Genomic DNA, 18,692 nt, shown 5'->3' with positions numbered 1-18,692 from the left:
TCACAGAATGCTGTTTTGATGAAGTAAAAGGCGAGGTGCTGGTTTCACGGATGAATGAGTGACTGATCAAACTAACATCCAGCAGAAATCTCTGCTTCTGTAATGTCACCTTTTTTAAAGTGAAACAGGATAACAGGATATTAACATAAAAATAATAAAGAAATATAGGGGGACAATGGAATTTAGGAGTTATTCATAAAAAGTTCACAAAGACAAAGACTTTGGAAAAACGTTAATAATAAATATTAGTGCTGGCAAGCGATTAATCACATCCAAAATAAAAGTTTTTGTTTGCATAATATATGTATGTGTACAGTGTATATTTATTATGTATATTAACTCGTAAATAAATATGAATTCAGAAAACGTGTGTCCAGACAGGATTTATTTTTTTTTGTTACTTTATTACAGAAGGGCTTTTTTCTTCATGTTGTAATAACTTCTTGGTAGAAGATGTGCTTAACTGTCATATATTAAAAGTTAAATACTTGAAATAATTTGAAAAAATATTGTATGTGTATATGTATATATATATATATATATATATATAGGCAAATGATAATGTAGGAGTGAAGTATGACAAGTTTTTTTATTTTAGTAAAATATGATGGATTTTTTATTTCATATTTACTCTATTAATACACATTGTAATTTGTATTAGATTATATGTATATATGATTATATTATACTCCAAAACTACAATTATGACAGTAAGTGTACAGTAAATACAGTTTTATAATGATGAGAATTACTGGGTAAAAATGTGCTTAACAGTCATATAAGTTAAATTATTCAAATAATCTTTGAGAAAAAGAAAGACAATCTTTTACTTCAAAATGTACAGTAAATGTAGAGTAAACGGAATTTAATTAAAAACGTATACCGGATCTTAATCAAACAGATTTGTTTGTCCATCTATCTATCTGTCCATCCATCTATCTATCCCAAAGGTGATGTCTACTATTTACCAATTTACTAATTATTTATTTTTTGGACAAAAAACATCAAAACTGCAACTTCCAAAAACAAACTGCTTAACATTTTAACAGGTAGACAGGTTGGTTTTAAATATTAATACTTATAATAATATAAATTTTCTCTCATTTCTACACAGTTTTGAAGCCATCATTATTCAAGTCTAAATTTGGGTGCAAAAAATCCTAAATCAAACTGAAAGCCTGACTCATATCGTGAGTATCATATCGATGATTTCGCACCCCATCACCCGAGCCAAATAAAAACAGTATTCCGTGAGTGATTTCATCTGAAGAGTACCTTCATGCCGGGTCGGCAGTGCGCCGTACGATCAGGACAAGAAAGGTCCGTCAGCGGATCTGATCAAAGCTCGTGGCCTCGTGTCAAATTCGTGATGTAGGGTTGCTGGGCTTGACCAAACGGCCACTCGCAAAGTCAACACACATTCCCAGAGATTGGAAATCCGCAATAGCCATAATCAAATATGAATGGCTACAGTAATACTGCCGCACTCTTGAAAGATAGAGGTGAACAATGGGCAATAACTCAACAAGATGAATCATTTTCAGGGAGACGTTTGGAATTGAGGGCTTACTTTGATGGCAACCGTGAGCGAAGTGCCGTCAGGGAGTTCATTCTGTCAGTGGGTTACGCCTCCGAGTATCTGCGTGGACTGCAGTCTGGGAGAAGTTCAGGCTGAATCTTGATTGTTTCGGAGGTCTACAGACCATCCGGTCCTGGACTAAAAACAGGCTGGAGGCATGGAAGGTCGTGTCCGAACACATGCAGCACCGGTGGAGCCTGGGTTATCAGAGAAAAGCCTGTAGCTACACCTGACCCACTCCAGCACTCAAGTGACCACAGAGGAACAGAAACCTACATTAGGCCTGGGTGATAAAACGGTATCGATATTTATCGACGGTACACCTTCTTCGATAATGATATAAAAAATGTCCGATATAGTGCACGATATAGGCACGTGCGATGAGTGACGCAGACAGCACACACAAACATGAACACGAGGGCTGTGACTGCCTGTGATGAGGCATGAAGATATTAAGATATTATAAACATTAACATAATTTTTTTATAAGCTGCTTTTGAAACAATGTGTATTGTGAAAAGCACTATGCAAATGCATTTGACTTGACATATTTCTTAGACAGCGCTGAGATTAAATGAAGAGCAAACAGAACTGAATTGTCTTGTTTCTCAAAGGACTGTCGGTGAAAAAGAGCCCAGAAATCTCACACACGTCTCCTCTAGAGTTTCAGAAAAGAGCTCAATGTTTCAAACTGTGCTCACATTTGCCAAGATAGCAAATGCATGCAAAACTCATCATCAGACCAAATGATCTGAGCCATCCACCATATCTACAATTAGTCGTGATTCACATCTATTTTGATTTTTTTTCTACAGAATTTTAAGAAAAACACCTCCTTAAGTCTCCTAAGCAATGAAAGAGCAACCTTTGAGCAACAAAAATCGCTTCAGGGACTCTAAAGCAATCACAGACAGCCTGTTTAGTGCTGGTTAATTACCATCGAAAATCGACTGTGTTCCACTGAATGGCATGAAAATTAATTATTGTTAATGTACTTATTTATATATATATTGTTTGTGCGTCTGCCAGGAAGCACTGCGGGCGACGTACGGACCATTGACAGAGCAACAAAGCAGAGCAGCTCTCTTTCTCCAGAAAAACACATGCATGTCTGACGCAACTCATAGAAGAAGCTCGTGTGAGACATTCTAACAATGTATGCTGTCTCCTCTGACAAATGCCAACTCATCCAGCCAAGCTAAATTTCCATGGTAACATGCTACTGGATGACCAACATTGAGAAAGAAATGATTAATACGCACTATGAAACTGTGACGAGGGAGTCAGTTTCACATTTGTTTATTTTTATGAATCGCCCTGTCAGTCAAAACCGACAGATTTCACATCTCTTCGTGATAATCGGTCGATCTGAATTTGGGAAAATGCTTGCAATTTTTCTCTTAATGAGTCATGCAACATTTATCATCACAAATTATAATATCTGCAACAACTGGGGTGAAAAGACAGATTGATAAATTTGTGAATTACAGACTGTACAGAGATCAACTCAGTTGCAACTGTCTGCAAAATAGAAAAAGCACGATGACGAAAATAACGTTTATGAATCGTTTTGCATGTTCACATTTCATTACTCCGAGTAAATCAGAACTATAAGCTTCAAAACATTTCCTTCACAGACATTCAAATCTAAAAGCAGTAGTCTCACCATTTCCTTCTGCTGCTATGCTAAACATCAATAATTAATCATGCGCAATGCTTTTGGGTCTCTGTTGCATATGAAAAAAACATTTTTTGTTCCATATTCAAATAAAGACTTATTCTCAAGGGTACCGCATTGAGTAAGAGTAATACTGCCTGACAGAGTAATGACAGCAATTATTGAATTATTGTTGTGGTGCTCCAAAAAAACGCTTTTGAAAAAGCCACTTGACCTGCATGTAATCACGGTTACCTGAAAAACACAAAGCTTTTCATTTTATTCCACTCCTGTTTGCATGCTTCACTACTGCAGGGAATAATGACAGAGGCAAACTCAGTACAAGGTAAAACACTGTGTTCATTCTAATAATACCTTCTTTATTTCAAAGTTATAAAGCCTTGTAGGTAACAGCTAGAGAGTGAACTGAATGAAAAATTAGGTTTAAAAGCAAATATTCTGTTCAAATCAACATTCCTGTGTGTTAATCCAGCCATTCTGATTCCTGTGCTATCTGTGCAAAACTCGCTCTGCATCTAAAGCTATTATAATGTAAACAAATAGCTAAATAGAAAATGAGCCATTACATTGGCAGACATTCAGCATACATTCTAATGTCCAACTGATGTATGAAATCAAATCCAGCCATAGTTTTTTCATAAAATATCCTGATTCACTCTAAATTACGTCAAATTACAGGAGAAAAATACTAAAAACAAAAGAATCTGCCAAGAAGGCAGACTAAAAAATGCATGAGGAAAAGCGTTTCAACTGAGCATCCAATGTTTTTTTTAACTATGTACTAAGATGCATATAAATATATAACAGCACATATGAAAGTCCATAAGGGCCATGCATTAGTTCACTTTAGTAATCTTAACAATACAGTAATCATGCATAAATACAGTACTTTTTTATTAATTTATTCAGACACACACAAAAACATGCAAACAGTGGATCAAGTGAAAATTGTACAATTCTGAGATCAAGTGAAATTGAATTTGCTTTTATTTTTCTAATTCACTGCAAAATAAAAACAATATTTTGTAATAAATCAAAAAACATTTTTTAATGTTATTTATATTTTTAATCATTTGCATACAAAGTATAGCCTAATATTTCATATTCTGTAAGTTGCTCTTTTTCTTTATGTTGGGATGAACAAACATGCTTTGTGCTTAAATTAATGTAAAAAAAAAAATTTAAAAATCAATGTAATTAAAATGTTTCAGGATCATAATATCTTATTTCCATTGATTTCAACTGAGCATCCAATGTTTTTTTTAACTATGTACTAAGATGCATATAAATATATAACAGCACATATGAAAGTCCATAAGGGCCATGCATTAGTTCACTTTAGTAATCTTAACAATACAGTAGTCTTTGCATAAATACAGTACTTTTTTATTAATTTATTCAGACACACACAAAAACATGCAAACAGTGGATCAAGTGAAAATTGTACAATTCTGAGATCAAGTGAAATTGAATTTGCTTTTATTTTTCTAATTCACTGCAAAATAAAAACAATATTTTGTAATAAATCAAAAAACATTTTTTAATGTTATTTATATTTTTAATCATTTGCATACAAAGTATAGCCTAATATTTCATATTCTGTAAGTTGCTCTTTTTCTTTATGTTGGGATGAACAAACATGCTTTGTGCTTAAATGAATGTAAAAAAAATTTTTTTTAAATCAATGTAATTAAAATGTTTCAGGATCATAATATCTTATTTCCAGTGTTAAATGACCAACCAAATCCCAGCTTTTTCATTTTCAAGGTGGCCAAAGCATCCCTACACTAGAAATACATTTTACTGAGCAAGAAAAAATTAAAGGGAACACTGGATGCAAATGCCATGTTGATTTTCAAAAAACTAACAAAGCATGCATATAAAGATTCAATTAAGATGTTAATGCATTTCCCTTTATGAAAAGACAAAGCTGTTATCTGTGCTAAATGTTAACCAAACTATTCTGTTCTGCCGTGAGACTTCATCACATACATATCGCCCACTCTGCTTCACAACAACAGTGAGAAAGCAGCCGTTGTTTCACTGCAACTGGGTGAAAAGCCCACACAGTCAGGAAGACAGCGAGGCCGGAAACACGGGGGGTCGCGTTCCTTTGGCATAAGCCGGATCTCGAAGCAGGTGTGGGATCATAACACAGCAGATAATTTAAGCAAAGGTCTGCGGCAGAGGCACCTAAAGCAGGTGCAAAACTACAGTGGTGCTCCCTGAACTCCACCGCCAGACCGAGATCAATTAAACGGGCCTGATGGTCCTCCTTCCAGGAGTCATAAAACCTCTCTCATTTGTAACCCATATCTGTCATCTCTACTGCCCCTCAGGCAACATACATCAACTTCCCCCACCCTCGCAGTCCCGCTGCGCTAAGGTTTATACTCAGACTCAGTAAAAGGTAATCAATGTTGTCCGTGGCACGTCGCTTCTTCCACACGATCTATCAAAGAGGGCCGCGTGTCCGGGCCCTGAGACTGAGGACCCGAAGGCGACGTGGCTGGTCGCAAGACATAAATCACGACGAATCTATAACACATTCGTTTATGTGAGTTCGCAGCATGTATGTGCTTGTATGGAAAAGCGCTGCTGACAGGCCTCTGCAGTCACATTATGGGTGGCACGGCGGTGCATGAGATCGCATATCAACACAGCTGTCAATAGCACTCAGCAAATGCATGGGAATGCAATGACACTCATATATATACAGCCACAGAGCGAAAGGTGAAAGCAGCCGATAATTCACATTGCTCTGTTTATAATTGCGGGCTGCATTAAAAATTAATGCGATAATTACGTGCAAGCTGGAATCCGCTGACGCAACTCAGGTTTCATTAGTGGCGGATAATCCGAAGGGTGTGACGCTTTAAGGCATCTCTGGACATACATCAGTCGCTTAATTGGATAATCTAAATCGCTGATTGGATATCGAGTTCCAGCACGGGCTCCAAGGGGCCCAATGGGGAGCTGGGTAAATGACAACAATCAGCGAGAACAGAGCCGAGATGCTTGAGGATTAAACGGAGATCATGTCGGCACACAACGAGGGGCAAACAGCCACCGGTTCGTGAACGAGAGAGGAAACGCTGTCAACTTTCACACAGCGCCTCTCTTGCTACACTGAGTTTCTCCCACACACGTAGAAGACATGAAAGGCATGTGCTCACTCAGGAGACAAACCTTTAGAGATGTCGACTTATCGATGTGGATAAGTACCACACGGTCAAAGCTGCCTTGCTCTTACTGGAAACTACAAGATAAAGAAAACATGCAGTAGGGAATGGGGTTATTAAGCAACTTAAATGCATGCAAAATCAAATGCATGAAACACGGATGCAAACATAGTCTGCATTTTTTCCATTCAGTCCGTTTTTCACTTACTGAAAAAAGACTACTCAATTTGCAAGCACAAAGCATTGAACAATGATGTAGTCATGATGTGGCCAATCACTAAAGAGCCAAAATTAACATAATTAACCATTCTATGCATCAATAAGTCTATGCATTAGATGTCTAATGCATATATACATGCATACATGCATTAGCCAGAGCAGACATAAGAAGTTAATTACTGACTAAATATAAATAAGAAGGGAGTGTTCTCATTGTGCTATTCATTAAATACTGAATTATCTACAAAACAACCAAAACATGACGAAATGCATGCAGCTAATCAAAGGTTGTACTATATCAACATACTGTTTTGATGATAATAAAGTGCCAAGATTTCATTTTGGAGGGTTTCTAACCCTTTCTAAACATTAGAAATCCTCTAACGCACAAAAGAGTCAACTTCCACTGAGTCAAACAGAGATCATCACATGAATATTACAGAAATCATTCCTCGTTTAAATATTGAAGTGATTCTAAATAATGTTACACAAGCCTGTATGCACGAGTCAATACTAAGAAATACAGAAATGTCATATTACAGAATATGCACATCATGCTGGTTAAAATGAGAACTAGCCTTTTTAGGCAAAATGTTATTGATGATACTCTAAATGATCCACCAAACCAATAAATCCCACCAATAATCAATCATTTCCAGTCTAACTGATAAGATTCAGATTCGGATCAATAGGTGATCACCTCAATAACACACAAAGGAGCTAAGCCTCCGTTCAGTCAAGCACGTCAAGATAGAAGTTCACTTGATAATTCTGCAACACATTGCTTAAGTTTCAATACTGACATGATATTAAATTATTGCCAAGATGAGTTAGAGTGGTGAAAAAACACAACCCATGGTCACTGTAACCTTTAAAATATGCATCATCTATGAAAAGAAACAGAGAACCTCTATTTCCGATACAGAGAGTGCATCCAGGTAAAATGGGACACAAGCTTAATCAGCTTTATCATTAGTGTATATGCTTCCGTTACTAAAAATGATAGATCACAACATAGTACAAAAATTTGGACCAAAAAAGGTGCCACCTGTATTCACCCTACATATATTTATTGCATATGTATATACAGTACATATATATGTTGGAAAATACCGGCAAGTTGACAGACAGACACCATGGTTTGGACACCGTTTAGAATTATCTGCCAAACTAACCCAATAAATCACCGCAATAATCAGTCATTTCGGGTTTTATCAGCAGATTTTGAAATTGAACAATAGATGATGAATTCAATAACACATCAGCCGGTGTCTATAGAATATCTAGGCAACTCTTTCCAACTTTTCGTTCAGGCAAATGCACATATCGATAATATCAGAAAACAAAAGACGCATTAAAGATAAAACGGCTTATTAATTAAGACGCAAACTACTGGCAACAAGTTGCGCGTAGCCCTTCTATATATGAATCTATCTGCCTTATAGACACATATCCAGCCGTGTTATACATCTCAATAGATGTTCTACATAAGAATCGGAGAGTTGGACACATGAATTGGCTGTAAGTCTCTGTAATAAAGCATAAGTTTATGGAGAGGCGCTTTACCTGAAGCGCAGTCACACTGAAGCCTCGGCTGTGGATTTTACGCACTGTGTTCCGCGTAATTCGTGCTGCTCCTCTATAAGGGTACGGTCCTCAATGCGGCGCGGTGTGAGCGCTGGGGACAGACGCGATGCGATGCGATGCCTGCTCTCCTCTCCTCTCCTCTCCGCGTCGCGCGTGATGAGAGACTCTTCTGTCTCCAGCGCGCGCGTCTGACAGCAGCGCGCAGCCTCATGCGGCGATGAGCAGAACTGACTGAATAAGAGCAGGGCTGAGAGTTCACATACTGCTGCGTGCACACTTGCGTTAACCCTCGAAGTATGCATTATAAAAGAAATGTTTAATTTGCCTTTCTTGCATAAAATGGAACTCATTCATATTCGGGGAGTCCCGCTTGCACACACCTTCCGCTTACTGTCAAGATGTTTAAATTGCATCTTCTAGGCACATTAGTAGATCTGCCTAGATCACATCTTCTAGTATTGTGTCAAAGCTAGCACTGTGAAGACACAAACCTGGTTGCTTGCATCCTCATCATGGAATTATAGATGTTACATGTGGACTATTTAAAAGATTTCCACAGCTTTTGGCCAGCATGGTCTGGAGATGATCTGACCCAAATTTAGTGAAGATTCGATGAACGCAGCAGAAGAAAAACGAAAAATATATTGGGTTTGCAATATAATTCATAGGATAGGTAAAAATTCTGAGTTTCCCATGCGTAATTCTGACTTTGTGGTGGCGTTCATGTGTGACAAACTCACAAATAGCCTGGGATCTTTCAGACATAACTTGAACAAACTATTTTCCATTGGATCCATTGGCAGCCAATCACCACTGCAGATTAACGGTCGCCGTGATTTTGCCAAGTAAGACATGTTCTTGGATCAACATCTTTTGTCGACATTACTGTCTAAAAATACAGACTTAACCCAATCCCTACCCCTAAACCTAACCTTACTCATAATTTATTCCTAAAATCAGAGGGAAATGATAGCTGATTAACAAGGATGTAGAAGCACCTAATCCTGATTGTAAACCTAAAACTGACCTTTCCTGATTGGAATGATGTTCCAGGATCAACAAGGGTGTTGTATGTTGTACTTGGTCAAATCACGCTCACTGCAGATTAACGCATAGCCTATTCTTCAATTTTCGTGACGTTGGTTCAACTTTGCTTTTTGAACCAGAAGAACGAAATGGCACCAAAAAACTGAAAAATTAACCACTTTTACCTTAATAATAGACATAATGATTGACATTATTGTATGTGCAACCTGTACATATTAACATCTCAAAAATGTGTTTTAGGGTTTCATGACTTTAAAGAGAATCTTGTGTGTGTTGTTATGCTGTCAATAAATTCATCAACTTAACTTTTTTAAAAATCAATTTGGAACAAAAAAAAAACTATAGGCTATGTTATAATTAGCCTAATTTCCATAAGAGCTATAAAAAAATTTAAATCATCAACAAATCGCTTAGTTGATTAAGTTGGTGGTTCTCAACATGGGTGGTGGACAACAGAAAAAATGCTGAATACAAATAATACATTACTAATGAAAACATGCATAGGATATAAATGCATATCCTAAATAATAGAATCAAGTGGCAAATATGAAAAGCATTTTTGTCTTCTTTTAAAAGTTGAAAAGCCTATTTGCTGTCCCAGCCAAGCACGTTAAAATTTGCAATTCAAAAACCAGCAGTAGCCTACCTAATAAGCTGACTCCTTGCTGCTGCAAAGAACCAGTGAATAACCTTTTAATTTTACTGCTTCAAGAAACAGAAAGACAGTGGAAGGTTGAGCATATCACAGACGTGACGGCAGATTTCCTTTTTCCCCCCGACACGAGCATCACGGCATAACAAGGCCAGCAGATAGTGCTCGCAGTGGCATCATTTACTGTGTGTCGGGGGTTAAGTACCTCGCTGAGGAGGTCTTGATCAATATCTCACCTAGCGCTGAACCCGCAGAGGCAGGCAGGCACTGAGTGAAAGGTGAAATGCTTTCAGTGCGTCACAGCGAGAAAAACCAACAACAGTCCCTTGAGATTGTATCTCGCACAATGTTCCTGTGTAGTCAAACACTCGCTTTTAGAAATTCGATAGAACCAACAGACCTTCCTTAAGGGTAGCGTGGCTAGCGCCATATTTAATTTCTGAGATGAACGAAAACGAGGCTGTGAGGGACTGAAGTAGCCTACAATGCGTTTGAATTTGGATGGGTTGTGTTGTTTAGAAACATACAGATTGTTCAGCTGATGAAACGTCTTTCTAAAATAACTTTCAGTACACAAAAACTCTATAAAACAGTTTTGAAAGTTGTGATTTGTCACCTGACCAAACCGGAAAACAGGTCTCATTGCTTCCGCTAAGTCAGAGAATGTATTAACGATATCTATGGACTTTTAAGGTAATCAGCTAACCTAGCTAGTTGTTTTTATTGTTGACGTTTTATTCAATTAATATCAAAATGTTAGTGAGAAAATATCAATCTACGTATGTGATGAACATAGGCTATGTGATCATATTTGGTATCTTCTGTTAAAGTATAGTAAAACAGCTCTATATTTAATGAAGCACACACTGTAGGCCTATAGGCATAATGCAACCTGTTTTACAGAATACGATTGTTTTTTTGTTTTGTGCATAACCCCTATCGTAACTTACGGAATCGTTTTCTTCCACATTAATTTTAATATGGTTTCTAACCTGATTAAGGGTTTGTGATTCTTATAGCCTACAGCAAATAATTTCTTTAGTTCTGTCATTAGTGAATTATAAAGTAAAAATTGTAACATTTATCAAGAACCGATCGTGTTTTACATCAAATTCAAACTTTGGTTAGAAGTTTTAATAAGCCATGCAAAAAGAACAACTGAGAATTGAAATTATGGCATAATTAAAGGGGTCATATGATGTTGCTAAAAATAATATTATTTTGTGTTGATTTTTACAAAGCTCATCGGTCTGAAAAGTGAGGTGTGCTGTGATTGGCCAGCTATCCAGTGCATTGTGATTGGCCGAATGCCTCAAGCGTGTGAAGGAAATGTTACGCCCCTCACCATACTGTGATGCCCTGTCCGGCCAGAGCGACGAGACAAAAATATTAAAACCCATTATAAACGAGGCATTTGTTGCCTCCAGTGGGGACATAATTTTGGATTATAATGACTTATACCGTCACATCGTGTCGCGTAAACATAAAACCATGTCTGCATTTGTGATCGGAGAAATGACAAACAACTTTTACTCTACTCTACACTGCTCAAAACTCGCGTTTGAATCATCAGAGGCAAATCCTTTAAATATACTGTACGTACTTACAATCTGTGAGTCAGAACAGCCGGCATTGTAGTCTACTCTACAAGGATCAGGAAACAGTCCTCCATAAAATGTGCTGCACACATCTGAATATTTGGGTTGAAGTGTTCTGGAACAGTGTTGTAAATACAACTTAACCACTGATTTCTAGTCGTGTCCTCTTTTGAAAGGCCAAAGTAGTTTTGCTTTCACAACGAAAAGTGAGCGGAGGCCGGCGGAATTGACGAAGGAGCGGCCGGCGGGCTTGCGGCAACCACATGTGACGACCCCGGGCTGGACTCCGCTTCGTCCACGGTGAAAACTGATCCAGATATCGTCCTCTATTGGAAGGCCAAACAAAGTAGTTTCGCTTTCACAACGAAACACAGCGCCTTCACGACATGGCAGCAGCAACAATACTACAGCGAGAATAAAAGTTACGCCGTCTTTCTTTGCGTGAACATTTGGGCGGCGTTATGCAAATCTTCCCACATAGTGACGTAGACATGTGGGGGCGTGTTAGAACGAGCCGTTTTAGGTAGGTGTGGCTGACTCTTAACTTTTATAAAGAATATCTCTTTGGATTTGAGACTTTAGTCTTTGCAACTTTACAGATCTTCTTTATGCACCAAGAGCTTGAAACACTTCAAAGGGAAAGGAAAAAATTTAATCGCATCATATGACCCCTTTAAACAAATATATTCTTCCAAAAATGGTAAAAAAAAAAAAAAAAACTGCATATCTAAAAAGAAGGATTACATGCCAAGAAAATATGGTCTTTTAATATTTCAAGATTTCAAGCAAATAACAACTAAATGTCAGTCTATTCCTCACACAAACCTGTTGTATGATTAGGAATTCAGCACACAAATCATTTGGACTACTTTTTGACCTTTTTGATCCTTATTGGAGCTTTAAAAATGTGGTCATTATGCATAAAAAAAGAGGTGCTTTTTGTGTTCTACTGGAATAAATAACAGCCTACAGGTTTGGAACAGCATGAGGGGAGTAAATAATGCCAGAGTTTTCATTTTAGCATTAATACATTTAGCAACATTGTTCTATATGAGACTGTTTGTTCTGACTGACAACATTTGTGGAAATATATTGCTTAATACTTGAAACCTCACATTTATTGAGGTACAGCCCTTCTGACATCTAGCCCCGGTCTGCCCTCTGTCTCCGGAGAAGGCTATGAATCTAATTCTAGTACAGACAATAATCTAGTGTAAAAATCTCTTAACCACAGATTGGTGGTGCTAGAGCGTCTTTCTCTCTCTCTCTCTCTCTTTCCCATCCTCCTACATATCTGAATGTTACAAGTAAGTTACAGCCCTGTTTTACCCATAACACACCTTGACTTACGGATGCAGTTCATCCATCATTGTCTCGCATGAATTTGCCTGTCATATTTTATCCCTCCCTTTCTCTGAAGCCCTAAATATCTTGTCTCGGGAAATGCTGACTATAGAAATAGCTTCTGAATATTACATGTATATATTTTTGTTTGCAGGATGTTCCAGCCGTGGAGTCTGTAATCTCTCAAACTAAGCAGTCTTTGGAATTCAGTAAACCTGCATAAACATGACCAGCAGAGGAAAACAAATAACTCTTGTGGTGATCAAAGACACGTTCATTATGCGGTCAATGAACAGGCCATTGCAAAAGGCTAAACAAATGCTTTAGCAATAATGTTTCTAAATCTGTTTGTACTTGGGATTTACTCCACCAGAAAAATGTGCATGTAACAGTGTTTGGGAATGAATAACTAAAATAGCAACGCTACTAACTACTACTATTTTTTCAGTAGCCTAACAGTAATTTAATAGTTTTCATTCACATTTCCAGTATTGAATTTTTCCAGTGTTGTTATTGCTAACTAAAACTGAAACAAGAACATTTTTGTTTGAAATAAAGCTGAAAAAATGTAATATAAATATTTGATTAAACATTTTAAGAAATTAGGAAAACTTGGCAACTAGCTAAAATAAATTGCAGTATTAAAATTTCTAACTAAATATAAAAAAATGAATACTGTTTAGAAATATTATAAAAACAAAAACTAATAAGCACATTACAAACAAATAATAATTTTAAATTATATTTTTAATAATAATTTTAATTGGGGGAAAAATGAAAACGAAAAATGTAAAAATAAAAGCCAATTCAAAATATTAATAAAATCTAATAATACTAAAAAGCTTTTTTCAGCAAGCAGTGGTGCAGCGTGACAAAAATGTACATTCCTGTATTTTCCATTGCATTTTTATAATGAAATGCAATAGTGAAATGCACTGTTAAAATATTGTGCATTGGGATTTCCAATTCAAGTCAACTGAATTGTTTGCATAGTTCAAATAAACAACTAACGGATCAAACAAACTATTAATTTTAACCCTTTTTTTGTTGTTACTGTAAATCCTGCTGTTCAACATTTAGTTTTTGTACTGAGTTTTATATTTATATCAGTGTTGCATTTATTCTGAAACTACTGTAAAAGTTGATTTGAAAGCTGTCACCTTAAAGGGTTAGTTCACTCAAAAATGTAAATTAGCTCATAAATTACTCACCCTCAAGTCATCCTAGGTGTATATGACGTTCTTCTTTCAGACGAATCCAGTCAGAGTTATATTCAAAATTGTCTTTGATCTTTCAAGCTGTTTCATGGCACTCAGCGGGTGTTGCATGCATCAGTCCAAAAGCACGTAATTAAAATGCGCCCATCCATAAAAAAAAGTGTCTCACACGGCTCCGGGTGGTGAACAAAGGCCTTCTGTTGCGAATCGATGCATTTTTGTAAGAAAAATATCCATATTCAAAACGTAATAATCACTTTAATGTAGCTTGCGCTCACTGTTGTACAATGGAAGCAGTTCCAGGCGGATGACGTATGGAGGTCGGCTTTGCGCATGCGCTGCTCAGAAGTGACGCACGTGGAAGCGCAGCGGAGAGATCAAAACAAAACAACGGTCACTAATTAGAAGTACAAAACAAGGATTTGTAAAGAAGAATTTTGGGTGGATTTGGATATAAGCCAAGAGGAGACTGGTTTTCCTTTGCTAAAGTAAGGAAACTTTGCTTCCTTTGCTCCTGTTAACAAACGTTGGTTTTCACGAGACTCACCGGCGCATGCGCAGCACTGAACTCATACGTCATCCTCCCGGAGCTGCTTCTGTTTACAACAGTGAGCGCAAGCTACATTAAAGTGATTATTACGTTTTGAATATGGATATTTTTCTTACAAAAACGCATCGATTCGCTACAAAAGGCCTTTGTTCACCCCCCGGAGCCGTGTAAGATACTTTTTTTTATGGATGGACGCATTTTATTTAACTGCTTTTGGACTGATGCATGCAACACCCGCTGAGTGCCATGAAACAGCTTGAAAGATCAAAGACAATGTTTAATATAACTCCGACTGGATTCGTCTGAAAGAAGAAAGTCATATACACCTAGGATGACTTGGGGGTGAGTAATTTATGGGCTAATTTTCATTTTTGGGTGAACTAACCCTTTAATATGTGCCACATGAAATGCAGATTAAATATTATATACATGTATGCATTTTAAAAAGTGCTGTTAGCTTTTTGTTAAAGGTTTAGTGTGTAACTGCTTTTACTAAAAAGTAGCTTCACTGCAGTTTACCTACTTTAAATTATAAGTAGCTTAGTAAACAGTTTCCAAGTAGCTTCCCAACACTGCTACCAATGCAAAACCAGCATCTGTGACAGAACCTGAATTTACATTCCCTTTCTAAGAGAAACTGTGAAAAGGAGAAAAAAATTATTTTCATAGAGTGCTGCTTTGCCTTTTCAAAGTCTGCACAAAAGGAGAGAGAAATATGGTAAATCCCTCGACATCTTGTCGAAACTGTGTTATTCATTGACATGACATCCTAAAAGTCAGCAGTGACAAGAATCAACAGGTCTGGACTGGTGAAACAAAGTGACTGTGGTGATCAGGGACTGAATAGTGATAAAAGGTTATTGTGCACCTCTGAGGTCCAATCAACCAGCTACACCAGAGATCCTGAGAACACAGCGAAACGAGCACGCTTTCAATTTTTAAAATACCAAAATTATTAATAAGTGCAAAAACCACCCACCTGCCCAAGGATAGAATTCCGTGAAGATTTTGTGTGCTTCATTTCTTGCAGCTCTAGGAAATCTGGCACACCATTCTTCATCGACACTGGAAGTTGCACATCATTACAGAATGTTCTCATAAATGGACAACTCAGTAACCTTGCTCAATGTAATAAAACATTAAAAAATTTGAAAAAATAAAATAAAAGATTTTCAAAGGGGTGAAAAAAGTATGTTTTACAAGAAAATGCTATTTCAGTTTTTCCGGTATTACTTTAATTTTCACTTTAATTCAATATGTTATTAGCAATTTCTTTGCAAAAAAACAATACCAGAAATTTCTGGAAAAAAAGAGCAAGTTTTGTTTCACCACCAATATTTACTATAGCAATTTCTGTTTCACCACTTATTTATTTTATTTTAATTAATGCACCACTTTAAAATCAATCTAGACTCATTGGAAGAACATGCCTCTACCTATAATTTTGCAAAACTCCCAAAATTACCTATACCTACAATTTACTGCAGTTTGCAGTTGAAATAACCACTGGAGGTGCTACAACACCAACAACTTTAATTCCTTTGCACACAAATTATGCTTACAGAAACAGATGATTGATCAACAAAGACTTATTTTTGTGCAGTTCCTTGCATAATACTATGTTATGACCTCAAAATACTTTTCACCATTGTGCATGATTTTCAAATTAGTACATCTTTATGTTTGCATCACATAACCAGCTCCATATGTCTGCTTTTTTGATGTAGTAAACTTGCTGATGTAGCACACCTGGTACAGCATTGAACTTGCGATGCGAAGAACTCATGTACGAGTCACGATAAAAGAGCTCAAAGACTTGTAGAAGCAAGATAAAATGGCATTGGTTGCTTCAGCAAATGCGTTTTATCTCACATTTGCTTTTGTTAACACTATCGGTCGGGTTTAGTGTAGATGGTATTTTATTTTCAAATGCGATAGAGAATTAACCTTTTAGCACCACTCATTTAATTCCTGAACTGCTGTGAAACAAACGACAACCAACACAATAAAACTTTGCTGAATTCATGTTCGTCTGTTTTGTATGAAACTGAACATGCTTTTAGTGGCACTCGCTGGAAATTTCACTTTGAAAATGTTGCAACACAAGAAGCATCATTCAGAAATGTTGCCACATGCACGTTTTTCCTACTTTATTTTCAACAGAAATATATTGCTATGGACTGTGAGCTAACTTTGCATGGCCTATTTTATAATCACATACTGTATATGTACATACTGCATTAGAAATAAAATAAGTTTTACATTAGTAGGCCTGCAACATGACAAGCTGGCTGAAATGGTGCATCTGTCGTAGTGAAGGCACATCAGCGCATCAAGAACTTGCACTTAGACATCTCCCTTAATTATACGGCCTCTATCTAGTTTTGTCACGCTGCACATGTCCGCTGTTGACACTGTGTTAGATTATTAAAAGTGAAGAGTGTCATTTTTTTTCTATTGTAAAATACTTTCTTGTATCCCACCTTAACCACCAGAGACAATTAAAAGTAAGACATTGGTAGGTTGACACTGTGCCGCTATTACTGTTTGCAGCCTGATATAGAAAGCACTGACTTGTATAATAGGCTAATGATGCTAACTAATATGCTTATGTGCTAACATTTCATTTTAGCCCAGAGTTAATCCAAAATGAAATCCAAAACAGCCTACAGTAGGAAAAATCATATCAATGCAACTGTCGGACTAAAGGACAGTGATTTTTTTTTCTTTTTTTTTTTCTTTGTCAGCATAAGTGATTATCACATTAGCATATAGCAGCAATGTGCTGGCTGTCAGATTCTTAATGTGGATCTCTTCCACTGAGTTGCCTGTATTTACACTGTCTTTTCTGTAAATTAACTGAAGCAAAGATCGGGCAAACTTAAATCAGTCCAACCAACGCAAACACTCTGAATAAGTACCTGCAAATTGGTGCATCTCTTAAATTTGACATTTTCCAGTGCATTAGCCTATTATTAGCTAAAGAACTGTCACAAACAATAAACAGATTGCATCAATATATCTTGGAAAATATAAATATAAAACACATTAAGAGAGGTGCAAGGATACCAATCTGCGAACAAAAATCTATTGACTGTGTAAACATTTAAATACATTAGTGCATTTTATTTTGTTTAAAGATTGTCATTTAAGCTACATATTTTGCAGTACCAGTTGATATAGTTGTACAGTCAGAATATTGAAGGGGGAAAAAGATGAAGTAGGTACAAGATGCCAATTTAGTAGGTTAGAAATCCATGTTTATACGTGATGGGAAATTCTTACAGTGTACTTGTACTCTTTATATTATAGATAATGAAATGCCCATGTGCTCTGTCATTGGTGATTTTCTTATCTTGAGATTAGGACTGAATATATGGCATAAAGGTGAGTTATGTGATTACTGTGCGGCTAGTAGCACCAAAAGGAATTGCATGTGTGCAACTGCTTGCAAAATATGCATATGCATGCATGCATAAGTAAATAAATAAATAAAATATAAAAATATATGCAAAATATTCAAATAAATAAATCCATTTTAAACTGGGATTTTAACATAACATACCAATATCCCCTTTAAGCATTTGCATTCTGTAATGTTTGCTTCTCTATTTGTTTATTCACCAAAAAGTCATCAAAAGCTGTGAGGCTTTTCCACATCAACATAATGTTTTGACAATCAGTCTGTTACCACAATTTTTAGGTTAATGTTGCCCTCTGGAAATCTTTCACAAATGTTGTTTCTGGCATAGCTGGCCAAGATAAATCCTTTTCTACAATGAAAAGAGAGAGAGAGAGAGCAAGGGGAAAAAGAGAAATGTTTAAAAGTCAGAAATGAAGAGTTGTCATAGGAGACTGTTGAATCACCCCGAAAAACGCTTAAAGTCAACATGAAATCTAAATGAATTCTTTATTTGCTTAACGATAGCCCTTGTTTTTGTTGTGTGTGATCATCAGTGCATGTTATTCCAATGATATTCTGGTATATGCATGACTTATCACAATCCAGTCATTCCCAATGAGTAAAATCAAGTCCAAC

General features: G+C 36.6%; 1 protein-coding gene across 1 annotated transcript in view; it reads right to left on the bottom strand.

The window, feature by feature from the left end:
- The window catches only part of LOC107553911 (cadherin-22), a 198,796-nt gene extending 190,430 nt beyond the window's left edge, over positions 1-8,366 (bottom strand). The window contains exon 1 of the mRNA XM_016236261.1: positions 8,225-8,366. The gene's annotated coding sequence lies outside the window, so the exon portion shown is untranslated. The remainder of the gene's footprint in view (positions 1-8,224) is intronic.
- Positions 8,367-18,692: the final 10,326 nt, after the last annotated feature.

Source organism: Sinocyclocheilus grahami, unplaced genomic scaffold (genome assembly GCF_001515645.1).
Source record: "Sinocyclocheilus grahami isolate Dianchi unplaced genomic scaffold, SAMN03320097.WGS_v1.1 scaffold485.1, whole genome shotgun sequence".
Taxonomy (NCBI): domain Eukaryota; kingdom Metazoa; phylum Chordata; class Actinopteri; order Cypriniformes; family Cyprinidae; genus Sinocyclocheilus; species Sinocyclocheilus grahami.
Note: the sequence above shows the minus strand (reverse complement) of the source record. Positions and strands in the feature narration are given on the sequence as shown.